The 16,297-nt window shown below is 38.2% G+C and overlaps 1 protein-coding gene across 1 annotated transcript in view; it reads right to left on the bottom strand.

The window, feature by feature from the left end:
- The window catches only part of pafah1b1a (platelet-activating factor acetylhydrolase 1b, regulatory subunit 1a), a 67,031-nt gene extending 51,950 nt beyond the window's left edge, over positions 1 to 15,081 (bottom strand). The window contains exon 1 of the mRNA XM_061925807.2: positions 14,885 to 15,081. The gene's annotated coding sequence lies outside the window, so the exon portion shown is untranslated. The remainder of the gene's footprint in view (positions 1 to 14,884) is intronic.
- Positions 15,082 to 16,297: the final 1,216 nt, after the last annotated feature.

Genomic DNA, 16,297 nt, shown 5'->3' on the forward strand with positions numbered 1-16,297 from the left:
CACTAAATGGTAACACCCGAATAAGTTTTTCAACTTGTTTAAGTCGGGGTCCACTTAAATTGATTCATGGGGGGATATGGGGGTTCAACGTCATGATGACGTCACTTTCGGAATTTTGAAACGTTAATATCTCAAAAACAAAAGCATCCCAATCAATATTTATTAGAGATGGGAGTCTTTGGGCACCTCACGATTCAATTATGATTATGATTCAGGAGCTTTGATTCCATTAAAAATAGATAATTGATGCATCTTTAATTTATGTATATTGATGCAGTTTCACATTTATTTTCGTTTCACTAAATAAGCATTCTTCACTTGCAACATTTAGAATCAGTGCACTTGTAATAAGAAACAGTCAAATTAATTCCCATCACATTTATTAAATTAATGGAAATGTGTGCAAAACTGAAACATATGTGCCCTAAAATAAAAGGAGCTCTCTGTGAGGCGTCTGCCTGCGTTTAGCCACATTTTAGAACTGTCTGCATTACTTTATTTACAATACACAAATAGATTATCGATTGACGTTTATTAATCGATTTTATAATTGTCCATGTCCAAATTGCGATGCATTTAAAAATCGATTATTTCTCCCACCTCTAATAATTATACTGCACAAACCAGCACAAACAAACGATGGCGGTGGTGACGCCGCTTCCAAAAAAGTTAATATTTAATATCTCAAAAATGAAAACAGCACAATCAATCATTTAAAACGGCACAAACCAGCACAAACAAAAGGACACTTTTATGGTTGGGCAAACGGGCAGGCTGGCTGAACTTTGATTGATCTATAAAATAATCTCTAATAACTTAGAACGTAACCAGCACAAACGAATGAGACTATTTTAGCAGAGTTTTGCGAGGGTTGGGGTGCCAACTTCACACAGGTAAATAATACACCCCAATCACGCATTCCCTTGCTTTTTACATGCCATTATTTTCAATATCAACATCGGCTGCTCCAAACACTTGTTTCACCAAGTACATGCGTGTGCTGACCCACATTCACAATCTTCTCCCAGGTTGCCGACAGAACAGAAAAACAGGACGCGGCAGAGGAGGCCAGAATAACGGCCGAGCACTTGTCACATTCCAAAACACTCTTGTCACTATCGCAGCTCCTTAGGAGCTGTCTGACGAGGTGATGAATGGGGATAGCACAGCACACCCATTCTTACAAGTGGGGAGCTTAGTCACTTGACGGTTGTGGGATGTTTATGCAAAATATATTAAATATAATGGGGGAATATATGAAGACTAGTTACACACTGACTTGTTAAAAAAAACAACTAAGTAGCCAATGGAAGGCCAACTGTGAGCCACGATAAGCCTCTTAGTCTACTGGGACCATGATGACTAAATCTTCAACCGACGAGTAAATAAAAGGCATAAACAAAGCTTTACTTCATTTTGCAGGTCCTTTTTCAGTTCCTTACAATCCCACTCTCTCTCATTTACTGATAGCTTAACTTATACTGAAGTTCTCTCAACAATGAGGTGTCAGGTGTCATTTATAGATCAATTTAATATTCATCATATAGCAGCAAGGGTGCAGGATATAGTCAGAGAGGGATTTGAAATATGAATGTTATGCCCGAGATCTTTTCAAGGGAACACTGCATAGGACTACTAATCCAAAATGTTGCAATCTAAATGCATTTGACACTTGCATGACTTCCCTGCTTGGCAGTCGTACATTGTACAGAACTGATGAAGCTAAATATATCTCTATATCTGACACTTGAACACTGCAGATTGTGCAGCTCCATGGCTTGTGACTGACGTATGCAACAGCCCATTATTGAGCTGTGATGTCAGAACCCGACTGCGGTCCCAGTGACAGCGAAACTCTCGCAGAGTGTAGATTACAGCAAGCTTTTGGTTTCTGGCAGTTTCCCAGCAATGTGCTGTGGTTCCAGGTCACAAGAATACCACAGTGGCCTGAGTCGAATGTGTGTAGTAGAGATGCGCGGATCGGCAATTATTTCATCCGCAACCGCATCACAAAAGTCGTCAACCATCCGTCATCCACCCGAACTAACATTTAATCAAAACCGCACCCGCCCGCCATCCGCCACCCGCCCGTTGTTATATATCTAATATAGACGATGCAAGGCATTAGTGAGGTTATAAAGCTTTTGCCTGTTAAAGAAAGGAGACTGATCCAATTTAGCAGAGACATTCAATGCGTGCCACGCTGTCACGGCCCAGACGCACACCAGTGCGCAATCATCTGGGAGCGGCGCTGAGCGCACCTCCAAGCGCACTCGCGCCACTCAAACTGCTGCAGGCAGCTGCGTTCACACATGCATCTGTAAGCCTTGTTTTAACATCCTGTGGCACTCTTCTGGGATCAAGGCGGACGAAACTGCTCATGCTCAGGGTGTTTGTGGAGATTCGGGGTTTTGCACAAAAGTGATGCACCATGTTAGATGTCCCGGTTTTGTGACTGTCGTAGACATAAACAGCGTCGCAGCTCTTGCAAATCACGTAGCCAGCATTACTATCATCCTGATTTACAACCTCATAAAAACGAGTCCACGCTGAACTTTTCTGGCCTTTTTTCCCCTGGTCTTTAGTATTCCCTTTTTTAGTTTGTCGCGTACCACATTTGCTGCCGGCGTTGCCATCTCTTTTTTTTCTCTTCTTCTGTTGTGGCATGCTGCAGGTGCCTGCTCGTTTTTCGTATGTGGGTAACAACATTTAACTATGTATATATATTTCCGAATTGGTTTAACTGCCACCCGCCTGAATCGATTTTAAAATATAATTTTTTTTAATTTCAACCGCCCGATCCGACCCGCGTTTAAAATCTAATTTTTTTTTATTTAAACCGCCCGACCCGCGGATAATCCGCGGTTGTGTCCGCAAACCGCACATCTCTAGTGTGTAGGGAATCGGGATGCAACAATTAAACGCTAAAAAATTTTTCAGATACATAAAAAATGACCAGTGGGTCATTGAAGACGATGGCTCACCCATTTGCAAAACCTACCAAATAAAAGCTGTGGCTAAATGGTCAAATATGTCCAATATGGTGTAGCTTTGCATGCTAAAATAAAGGTATTTAATACTGGAGTTAAATTACATTAGTGACAAGTTACTTAAGAATAAGTTAGCAAAAAGTTAGATACAAAAAGGTGCCACTTAAAATTAGTAGCTTAGCATTGAGTCTGTTCAGTGTTAACCAACAGGTACTCCTGTAATTCTGTGACTATTTAACGTTAGAGATTGCTTCTTCCTGTCTGTGTTGAATAAACTATAGGCATTGTAAATTAATATAGCAAGTGTAAAACATCGGGAGTTAGTAGAGTAACAGCGCTATACCATGGTGAGATCAAATTATGTGCATTCCAGCTATTAAATTAGCATGAAATAGATTATTGAAAATGAATAGGCATGAAGACAGTTGATGACTTCACTTATCTTAATAATACAATTACTAATGTATTTGTTATTAATAGTTTTTGTTTATATTTATTATTTTGTAATAAAATTTGTTATTTGATTACAGTTATTTTCAAAAGTAATAATTAACATCAAAATCTCAAAGAAATGTCTGTGATTTTAAATGTTTTTTGTTGTCTAATCAATGCATTATATTCGTCATAATTGTGATTATCACTAGGACTATATAATCATATAGTCGAAATCTATAATCGTTGCATCCCTAGTAGTTACAAATGACTGTTGCATACAACCAACTCGGGATGTAACGACAAACGGTATTGATAATAGCCGCAGTTAAGGGTTAGTATTACGGTTTTAAATTAAAACGATTGAAAAACCGTGATTGATTACTGCACTTTGATAAACTCACGGACTGACTGGCGCCAGCTTGCTATCTTAAATGCTAACATGAAAAAAAGAGACCCAATTAATAAACATATCCCAATCCAAACTTATATAAATACATTAGTGTCTGAGTAACTAAGATATTCAGTTGTGCATATAGAACCTAAAAACTGTGCTCTCTTAGAACAGAGTGATGATTCTTTACTGAGAGGAATAGGTAAGGGAGGTGTTTTTACGATGCATTCAAGGACCGCTGAACAGAGTAGGACACCACAGTGCCCGACAAATGATAAAAAATAGATTTGATACACACTTTTCATTTAAATAAATCTTAAAGTGCTATAGTCCAAACAAATATTTAAAACAATAAAAGCTTAGCCATTAAAACAGATAAAGTATTCTCGTATCAAACTCTTTTGGCTGTCTTTTTGACACTTACATCCGGCGCCCCCCTCCACACCCTGCATTATAAATAATGTAAATAATTCAATGTGATTATCTTGTGTGATGACTGTATTATGATGATAGTATATATCTGATAGTATATATCTGTATCATGAATCAATTTAAGTGGACCCCGACTTAAACAAGTTGAAAAACTTATTCGGGTGTTACCATTTAGTGGTCAATTGTACGGAATATGTACTTCACTGTGCAACCTACTAATAAAAGTCTCAATCAATCAATCAAAACACATAGAATCAACATACTGCTGTGATTATATGCATCAAGTGTTCATTCAAGGCTGAGGCAAAATATCGAGATATATATCATGTATCGCAAAATGGCCTTAAAATATCGCAATATTAAAAAAAGGCCATATCGCCCAGCCCTAGTTTCAATGATGCCATTTCTGTTTGTCATGTATAATTTTGTCTATTTTTGTGTATCCTTGAATAAAAAGGTCAGTTTCTTGTTACCAACCGTTGTGTATTATTCAAACTCCCCTAATTCAGCTGGCTGGTTGTTATCAAGAGTACTAAAACTCTTTTCAACATGATTCTGACAACTAAGTAGGCTAAATAACTTTAAACTTTAATACATGCTCGGATAGGCCAGTATCGGTCAGTATCGGTATCGGATCGGAAGTGCAAAAACAATATCGGTATCGGATCGGAAGTGCAAAAACCTGGATCGGGACATCCCTAGTGCCAGTATGCTGGGTTTTTTTTCAATAAAATACTGGAAAGGATAGAAATGTAGTTTGTCTCTTTTATCTGATTATTAATCGATTAATCGAAGTAATAATCGACAGATTAATCGATTATCAAATTAATCGTTAGTTGCAGCCCTATTTAGAACCTTTATTTAACCAGATAAGAAACCCATTGAGATCATGTTTTCTTTCGCAAGGGTGACCTGGCCAAGAGGTCAACAGCACATGTCACAGAGCAGTTTCAAAATAGTAATATGTTAAGACATACATTTGAAAATGCATAAAAGAGAACTGTAAAACAATAAAGATTTACACTTTTTAAAAACACAGGCACTGTGCAAATGTCTCTCGCTGTCTGTTATATTGTTACATCCCTACAACCTCCCCAAATTAAGTGCTATTTTTACATTCAAATGCCACTAAAAGTGTACCAGTTAATAAGTGTAGTACAAGTGCCAGTGATGGTAAACAAAAAGAGTAACCGTTATAATACATGGCTCAACATCAGTAAAGGGGTGTCAGTCTGGTGGAAATTATGTGGATTTTTAAAATTTCCCTATCAATCCCGACTGATTGACAAAATGCAGTGGCTGGAGTGTGTCACAAATTCCTGGATGAAATGAAAACATCCATGATATTGACTGGCCTGCCTGTCTCTCCAGACCAGAATGAAATCGAGCACCTCTGGGACATCGTGTATCATTTTCTTCAACCATGCCATGTCGCACCACAAGCTAATATTGTGCGAGGCGGTAGCCTTCTCTGCAAAACTGATTTCTACAGTATGTGTGATGAAATGGATCAGATTAACAATCAGTGCATAAAAAGGCAAGAGTGGTAGTAGAGAGGGAATAAGCTGCAGACGCGGTGCATCCATAAATCTGTCCCTTCCTCCTGCCATTGATTTTGTTGCCTTTGTACAGCAAACGGAAACACCAAGAAGATTGGTGCAGACTGAGCACTCCGGGGGTGCCGTGTCATTCCTTGATGGCTTACTGTCTCATGGAAAAGGCTTTTTAGATGATGAAAACAAACATGCTCTGTCACTTTAAGAGTGAAGAAGCCGGCCACAGAGTCACAACTGGACTGGACCACACCCGATGTATCACACATATTTGTTGGTGTACGTAGCCGAGCTTATTACATAGCTACGGGCTGCATTAGACTGGACAAGCAAGAGTTAGTCTTGGGGTTTGCAGCCAACATCATTCTGCATCCTTCTTTTGCAATAAGACAAGTATAGGTGCTTCATGACTATGGCCACAGATATGAAAATGAGATGAATAGGTGGGATTCAACTACACCTCATCACTTATTTTTGTTTTGACAATGCTGAGAGGTGGACTTCAATATTATCTTTGCATTACAACACAGACAGCTTTTCAACTAACACGCCATCGCCTTTCAGAAACGAGCATACAAAACATCTGGAATTTGGACTGCCTTCATTTCCTAGCAGTGGAAATAAACTCCTCCAATTATTCAGATTCATTTTGTCATATTATTCAATCTTGCTTAATATTATGATTTATTTTCTATCCCTTTTAGCCTGTCAGTTTAAAAACTGAAGGATCTACGGATTATATCCAAATTGCGTTAACGGGTAAGTAAAAAAGCAAATAGAAATAGAAAAGCACTGATGGCTCCTTATTTCCCAATCGTAAACAAGTCCTGAATCCAGACGGTGATCCAGATCAGCCCCAAAAAGTAATCACTTGTCCCTTATCTCATTTCCTCAAAGGCAGATGAAAATCCACTAATAACTTTTTGGGTTATCTATATCGTAATGGAAAACAGATGAAAGCCTCCTGTCAGTCAAGCACTGTTTTGTCTCTGTGGGTGGAGCTGAGACCGCTGGCATACGCACAGAACTTTAAACTCGTAAATGTGAGGTAAAGTAGAAGAAATTATCCAAATCAGCCACAAAATTTGTTCCTTGTACCATTTTGGACATTTCCTGAAAGGTAGAGGACAATTCTCTCATAACTTTTTAAGCTATCTATAGCGGAATGAAAGAGCCTGAGTGAACACTTGTCGGTCGCCACTATCTTGGTCTTTAATGAAGTGTAAACGTAAGGTAATGTAGTAAAAATTATCCAGATCAGGTCCAAAATATAATCAATTGTTCCTTATTCTATTCCTGGCAAAGATGGACATGGAAACATATTTCGAAAAGTATTTTTCACTCAACAGTAAAACAAATGTATACAAATATAAGGTAATATGGTGAAGTAGTTTACAGTACTGAGTTTTTGTGCGGGGATGCAAGACCCAATATAAACAAAATCGCCCCATCTGGGATAATGAAGACGTTAACAAATGTAAACAATATCTCCACTTTCCGATTATGATGCTAGACACGCTGTTAACATCAATGCTACTTGCAAATACGCATCTTTAATAATACCAATTAGCTAGTTTCAAATTAAAATATTAGTCTGGTGTAGGGATGTAACGATAAAAGGTATTAATGATAACCGCAGAAAAACTCCAGAAGGTTAGTATTACCGCTTGAAATTAAAATGATTCAAAAACAATAACTGCACTTTGATAAACTCACAGACTGACTGGCGCCAGCTGGCTTGCTTAAATGCTAACATGAAAACAAGAGTCATTCACGCCTTTCCTCATTAAGAGACAACATAACCCAATATAAACTTATATAAAACACATTGATGTCTGAGTAACTATAATATTCAATTGTGCACACTGAACCTGAACAAGCTGGGTTCTTTTAGAACAGAGTGATTCTTCTATACTCGGAGGAATACTAAACAGTGCTTAAGGGCCGCTGAACAGAGTAGAATGCCCGCCAGAAATAATAAATATAGATTTTATTTTTTATGCACTTTTCATTGAAATAAATAGTGCTACAGTACACACCAATATTCAAAATAAAAGCCTTTAAAATAGATAAAATACTGAGACTAAAAGCTACACAAAGATGGAGATTAAATTGATTAAAACAATTGTGTTCTATTTATAGTGATTAGTTAGACATAGACAAATTGTAATGATCCACAAGGGAAATTGTTCCACACAGTAGCTCAGTTACAAAGGGAGAAAGGATAAAGATGGAAAGGATAATGCACACAAGGGCACAAAAAGAGGGCGAAAACAAAAAGGTATAAAGTCGACTAAAAATGTACCATAGTCGCAATATAAAATATAACATGTAATATTTACTTGTTATATATACACAGGAGATAATATATACTGATATACTATATTATTACATTATATTTTTATATTATATATAACAAATCTCAATTACCATGTACAATATTACCGTATATGTATCAGCTGCAGTAAAAAAAGGGTGGCATAAAATAAAGAGTAGATCCAGCAGAAAACATACATTATAAACAAAGTTCAACGTAATGTGACAATATTTGAGTAACCTTAAGTTTATGTTCCTTTCCGTCAGGACAGAAGTGTACGTTACTGTCTCTTTAAGAAAATAGTCTCTTCTGCACACCAGCACAGAGGAGAGCAAATGAAGGATTGAACTACAGGGTTTTCTTAGTAGTGTTTGCTATTTAGAAGAACTTTCAGAACACAACCATAAGGATAACAGCTGTGGATTAAAATGACTTATTTTTACTTGTATTATTCTTTACATCAGTGAAGCACATGAGTAAAACAGGGAATTTCTTTTAGATCTTGTCTCACTAAGTTGGAACGATTAAAAGAGTTGATAGCTGCAAAATGGCAATAGTATGCCACGTCTAGATAAAACCCCGCTCCTAACTTATTCATTCACACGTGCACATCACATACCTCGCGGTTATGTCGCCAACCCATCAGAGAATCGATTAAGTAAATGATAAAGGTTGGGTTGCACGCTTCTGGAGGTTTTCTGCATGCTGTGATAATGTACACTCCCTGGGCTCTTGGCTCTCATCCCGCAGCAAATACTTTCATGGCCACTTGTATTTGATTTACCAAATAAATGCATGGCGCAACACACGCCTCCCTTTCACTTTTAATATGTACCACTAGGACAGGGCAATAAAACAATATCGATACACACCAAGACAGACAATATCGGATAAAATCCATCCATTTTCTACCGCTTGTCCCTTTCGGGGTTACGATGGGATAAACGTTCGATGTACCGTATTTTTCGGACTATAAGTCGCATTTTTATTTTCATAGTTTGGTGCGACTTATACTCAGGAGCAACTTGTGTGAAATTATTAACACATTACCATAAAATATCAGGGAACTACAACCCTAGCCTAACCCCCCCCCCCCCCCCCCCCCCCCACATCCCACCTCCCCGGATTGTAAATAATCAAATGTATATACTTGTTCTTATGCTTTCTGAGCTCACTATGTTCACTGCTCGCTGTACATATCCTACCAAGTCAGACCTACACTGTTACAATGTCCATTTCTCTGATGATATAATTGTTGATGACTGAAGTGCTGATAGCAACCCAACCTAACCCCCCCGCCCCAACCCCCTCCACATTCCACCCCCCGGATTGTAAATAATGTAAATAATTCAATGTATATACTCTGATGATTAACTTGTGTGATGACTGTAATATGCTGATAGTATATATTTGTACCATGAATTGATTAACGTGGACTTAAACAAGTTGAAAAACTTATTCGGGTGTTACCATTTAGTGGTCAATTGTATGGAATATGTACTGTACTGTGCAATCTATTAATAAAAGTTTCAATCAATCAATCAATCAGTCGAGGAAAATTATCAAACTACATAAATAACACACTGTAATTTGATTTTTTAATATATTTTTTTATCTTGATAGATTGAAAATTAACAATGAGTTGACTGATGAACATTATCACATAATTTATTCAGAAAACATAAATAGCGACAAATAAAGATAGAATACTATTAACCGCTACATGTAAGTGTAAAAAAATAATAATTAGGATTTGTACAATTTCAGAATGTGCTTGTTCTATTTTTAAAGGGGAGCATTATCACCAGACCTATGTAAACGTCAATATATACCTTGATGTTGCAGAAAAAAAGACCATATATTTTTTTTAACCGATTTCCGAACTCTAAATGGGTGAATTTTGGCGAATTAGACGCCTTTCTATTATTCGCTCTCGGAGCGATGACGTCACGAATCCGCCATTTTCTCAAACGGCCGTGCGCAACCCGAGGATCCCTGGTTCAATCCCCACCTAGTACCAACCTCGTCATGTCCGTTGTGTCCTGAGCAAGACACTTCACCCTTGCTCCTGATGGGTGCTGGTTAGCGCCTTGCATGGCAGCTCCCTCCATCAGTGTGTGAATGTGTGTGTGAATGGGTAAATGTGGAAGTAGTGTCAAAGCGCTTTGAGTACCTTGAAGGTAGAAAAGCGCTATACAAGTACAACCCATTTATCATTTATTTATTTATTTAAACACATTACAAACACCGAGTCAAATCAGCTCTGTTATTTTCCGTTTTTTCGACTGTTTTCCGTACCTTGGAGACATCATGCCTCGTCGGTGTGTTGTCGGAGGGTGTAACAACACGAACAGGGACGGATTCAAGTTGCACCAGTGGCCCAAAGATGCGAAAGTGGCAAGAAATTGGACGGAATTTGTTCAAAATACGAGGCTGTGGGGAAAGCCGACGAAATGGTCAGTCGTTTGTTCCGCACACTTTACCGACGAAAGCTATGCTACGACAGAGATGGCAAGAATGTGTGGATATCCTGCGACACTCAAAGCAGATGCTGACATCAACTCCAAAACTGGACAGATCAGCTTTCAGGAAAAGAGAGCGGATGAGGGTATGTCTACAGAATATATTAATTGATGAAAACTTTATTCATTACTCGCGGTTTTACGTAAATGATTATACATAAACGGTGTTTACCAATAATTTAGCTTAAAAACATTTAAATGCAGACAGCCCTGAAATGGGCTGTCTGCACTCTCAAAGTGCATGTTGTTGCCAAATGTATTTCATATGCTGTAAACCTAGTTCATAGTTGTTAGTTTCCTTTAATGCCAAACAAACACATACCAATCGTTGGTTAGAAGGAGATCGCCGAATTCGTCCTCGCTTTCTCCCGTGTTGCTGGCTGTCGTGTCGTTTTCGTCGGTTTCGCTTGCATACGGTTCAAACCGATATGGCTCAATAGCTTCAGTTTCTTCTTCAATTTCGTTTTCGCTACCTGCCTCCACACTACAACCATCCGTTTCAATACATGCGTAATCTGTTGAATCGCTTAAGCCGCTGAAATCCGAGTCTGAATCCGAGCTAATGTCGCTATAGCTTGCTGTTCTATGCGCCATGTTTGTTTGAGTTGGCATCACTATGTGACGTCACAGGAAAATGGACGGGTGTTTATAACGATGGTTAAAATCAGGCACTTTGAAGCTTTTTTTAGGGATATTGCGTGATGGGTAAAATTTTGAAAAAAAATTTAAAAATAAAATAAGCCACTGGGAACTGATTTTTAATGGTTTTAACCCTTCTGAAATTGTGATAATGTTCCCCTTTAAACTATATCGTGTTTGCCTTTTGTAAATGAATTCACTAAAAAAAAGAAGAAAATACAAAAACTGGAGGACATTTAGATGTTAAGTGGCGGTCAGCTCTGCACAAGTAACCATGCTTTTATTGGATATATTTTGGATGCAAGCCAATATCATCTGTGATACAATTTTTTGCCGATATCGTACCAATATCTGATATTCATATCAAATCGAAACAACCCCAGTTTTGATGATTAAAAAAAGCAAGTATTAAAAGTGCTTCTTCTACTTAGAATTTGTTTTGGCAAAATGAAAAAGCTGTATTCATCACAATATTTGGATATTAGTGCACCAAAGGAGGATTCAATATTTGCTAATGTCGCTATATCTTGCTGTTCTATGCGCCATGTTTGTTTGAGTTGGCATCACTATGTGACGTCACAGGAAAATGGACGGGTGTTTATAACGATGGTTAAAATCAGGCACTTTGAAGCTTTTTTTAGGGATATTGCGTGATGGGTAAAATTTTGAAAAAAAACTTCGAAAAATATAATAAGCCACTGGGAACTGATTTTTAATGGTTTTAACCATTCTGAAATTGTGATAATGTTCCCCTTTAAACTATATCGTGTTTGCCTTTTGTAAATGAATTCACTAAAAAAAAGAAGAAAATACAAAAACTGGAGGACATTTAGATGTTAAGTGGCGGTCAGCTCTGCACAAGTAACCATGCTTTTATTGGATATATTTTGGATGCAAGCCAATATCATCTGTGATACAATTTTTTGCCGATATCGTACCAATATCTGATATTCATATCAAATCGAAACAACCCCAGTTTTGATGATTAAAAAAAAGCAAGTATTAAAAGTGCTTCTTCTACTAAGAATTTGTTTTGGCAAAATGAAAAAGCTGTATTCATCACAATATTTGGATATTAGTGCACCAAAGGAGGATTCAATATTTGCTAATGTCGCTATATCTTGCTGTTCTATGCGCCATGTTTGTTTGAGTTGGCATCACTACAGAGGTGGGTAGAGTAGCCAGAAATTGTACTCAAGTAAGAGTACTGTTACTTTAGAGATGTATTACTCAAGTAAAAGTAAGGAGTAGTCACCCAAATATTTACTTGAGTAAAAGTAAAAAGTATGTTGTGAAAAAGCTACTCAAGTACTGAGTAACTGATGAGTAACATATACACACATATACATATACATATATATATATATATATATATATATATATATATATATACACACACACACATATATATATATATATACACACACACACCGGTACACACATATATATATATATATATATATACATACATTGATAAATATACAGTATATAATTTATATTTATTTATTTTGCCGTTTTTGTTTATATGTTAAAGGTGTTTTAATGAATATACATGCATGTTTAACACATATAGATTCCTTTGTTTCATGAAAACAAGAATATAAGTTGGTGTATTACCTGATTCTGATGACTTGCATTGATTGTAATCAGACAGTAGTGATGATAACGTCCACGTTTTCAAATGGGGGAGGAAAAAAGTTCCTCCTTTCTGTCTAATACCACATGAAAGTGGTTGGTTTTTGGCTTCTTATTTGTCCAGCTTCCATATTCGTTTTTATACACTTTACAAGAAATACATTGGCGGCAAACTCCGTCGCTTGCTAGCTTGTTTGTGCTGGCTTTCGGAGACTCTTATTTTGAAAGCGCAGGCGCGATGGAGCGGCACTTTTATTGTGAAGACAGGAACTGTGCAGTCAGTCTTTAGGCTTTTGACGGGATGAACGGTTGAAATAAAAAAGGGTCTTTTTTCCTTCACACTTTTGATTGATTGATTGGAACTTTTATTAGTAGATTGCACAGTACAGTACATATTTCGTACGATTGACCACTAAATGGTAACACCCGAATACGTTTTTCAACTTGTTTAAGTCAGGTCATGTGACCCCTGGCTCTGTTTGATTGGTCCAACGTCACCAGTGACTGCATCTGATTGGTGGAACGGAGTGAACGTCACCAGTGACTGTATTTGTTGAAACGCAGGCACTATGGAGGTCTGTCTGACAAACCAAAACAAACAAAGCGTGCATTAACAGATCGATAAAAATTAGTAGCGAGTAGCGAGCTGAATGTAGATAAAAGTAGCGGAGTAAAAGTAGCGTTTCTTCTCTATAAATATACTCAAGTAAAAGTATGTTGCATTAAAACTACTCTTAGAAGTACAATTTATCCCAAAAGTTACTCAAGTAGATGTAACGGAGTAAATGTAGCGCGTTACTACCCACCTCTGCATCACTATGTGACGTCACAGGAAAATGGATGGGTGTAAATAACGATGGTTAAAATCAGGCACTTTGAAGCTTTTTTTAGGGATATTGCGTGATGGGTAAAAATTTTGAAAAAAACTTCGAAAAATAAAATAAGCCACTGGGAACTGATTTTTAATGGTTTTAACCCTTCTGGAATTGTGATAATGTTTCCCTTTAAACAGAGAAAACAATCTGAAGTTGTCTTTACTTTTAAGTTATCGTGCCAGTCCGGCCCACTTGGGAGTAGACTTTTCTCCATGTGGCCCCCGATCTAAAATTAGTTCGACACCCCTGAGCTAGAATGAATTTAAAAAAAATGTAAATATATATATTTGTGCTCGTCTCACATAAGAATTGGAGAAAAAAAAGGTGCAATTCCTCTTTAAATCACAGCAATTTGTTGAAGGGAAAACAAGTTGGCCAATGTGAAGAGAAGACATAATTCCAAGAAGAACATCTCCTTGGATGAGCTCCACCCTGACGAGGGAGCGCCAGCTGAGCCTGACGCCCACCGGTGAGACGTCAAAGGGGAGGAGGGCGCGCACAGCAACACGTCTGCTATGAACACGGACATGTTATCGACAACAACTGGCAACCCTTCGCCCTCATCCATGCTAGAGTCGACACTTGTAACACAACCATGCGAACATGTCATGTTACATGTCGCGGCGATGACGGGCTCGTCAAACCGCAACAAGCACCCAGTCCGCGTTTTTGACGACGCCGAACGGTGTCGTAACCTTCCACTGACATGTCGTCGCGTCATTTACTGGAGTCGCCACCATATGTGGAACGCAGCGGCCAGATTAGTGCTAAAGTGGACGTTTTCTCCATGAGCTTCCTGTGGTGCAGTCACAAAGTTAGCTCGACTCCCAACACCGCTTCCACTTATTAAAGACATTAAATCCAAAGCCGCCATCGTGTCTCCAGGCTTAACTTACAGAAAGGAGCACCGTGTTGTAAATGTGGACGCATAAAGAGTGCGCTACCTGCTCGCTCCAAACCGAGCGGCCTAGCCGCCATTTTGAGGCATAAAAAAAAAGGAGGTGCAGAAATTACAGCCACATCGTCATTTTCCCAACCTGACTCGGCCGCATTCATTCGACCCCTCGCCGGCTTGGGTAAACGAGCACAACTCACCCTATCGCCTCGGGTCCGTAAATGAGTGTTTCCGGCGGTGACCACAACCCGGCAGGGCGTGTAAAAGAGCGCTCCAGACTGAGGTCCTGCTGGCTGGAGGTGAACTGCGCCCCTCTTCTTCTTCTTCTTCTTCTTCTTCTTCTTCTCCTCCGTCTTCTTCTTCTTCTTCTTCTTCAGTCTCCGGCGCCGCTTGCTTGTTTTTTCCCCTGCGCTACCGCATTCGCCTTCGCTCGGGAGCGCGCACGCAACTCGCGTTCCCGGGAAGCCGGGAGCGCGCACGTCCTTGACAGGAAAGGAGAAAAAAATGGAGGTTATTTATATCTGTGTCCAACTATAGAAGAGATCAAATTTGGGTATTTTTTTTTTTTATAAACGACTGTAACATAGAAAATGTTTGTCAACATTATTATGCTCCAGGCAAAATGTTTTCTACACAAATGTCGATTTATGAAAGTAAGGCCTACATTTTCTAATTGGCTACCTACATAAACAATGTATGAATATATTAGATATATCTTAGGGACCTATAGACATACTTGCCAACCCTCCCGAATTTGCCGGGAGACTCCCGAAATTCAGCGCCTCTCCCGAAAACCTCCCGGGAAAAATATTCTCCCGAAAATCTCCCGGTTTTCAGCCGGAGCTGGAGGCCACGCCCCCTCCAGCTCCATGCAGACCTGAGTGAGGACAGCCTTTTTTCATGACGGGAGGACAACAGGGTGACAAGAACTAAATCATCCAGACTAGAGATAAATTGTATTATTATGTTTATCTTACCTACAAATAAATATATTTGTTAATTAAAAAAATAAATTAAAAAAATGTTTTACTATATTTTGCTAAAAACATCAAAATTAATTGTATTTTTATTTGTATTTTTTCTGACTCCTTATTACATCCAGCCATATGATTATAAATTTAAATAAACATGTTTGAAATAATTAATTTTAATTTATCATAATAATTCATTTAAAATGACCAAATTTAATTATTGAAATAAATGCTTGTTTATCAACAACTTTAGCATTTTATTCATTACATTTTGAAGCTCTCAGAAGCCAAGTTATGTTATAGTCATTAAGATTTATTTATGCAAGTTTGAAGTATCAATTATCTAAACACAGTTTTGTTTGCATATTTTCAGGATGTGTATATATATATATATATTAGAGATGCGCGGTTTGCGGGCACAACCGCGGAGTCCGCGGATTATCCGCGGATCGGGCGGATGAAATTAAAAAAAATTAGATTTTATCCGCGGGTCGGGTCGGGTCGGGCGGTTGAAATAAAAAAAAAATTAGATTTTAAATAGATTCAGGCGGGTGGCGGTTAAACCAATTCGGAAATATATATACATAGTTCAATGTTGTTACCCACATACGAAAAACGAGCAGGCACCTGCAGCATATGCCA

The sequence above is a fragment of the Nerophis lumbriciformis genome, linkage group LG30 (genome assembly GCF_033978685.3).
Source record: "Nerophis lumbriciformis linkage group LG30, RoL_Nlum_v2.1, whole genome shotgun sequence".
Classification (NCBI taxonomy): domain Eukaryota; kingdom Metazoa; phylum Chordata; class Actinopteri; order Syngnathiformes; family Syngnathidae; genus Nerophis; species Nerophis lumbriciformis.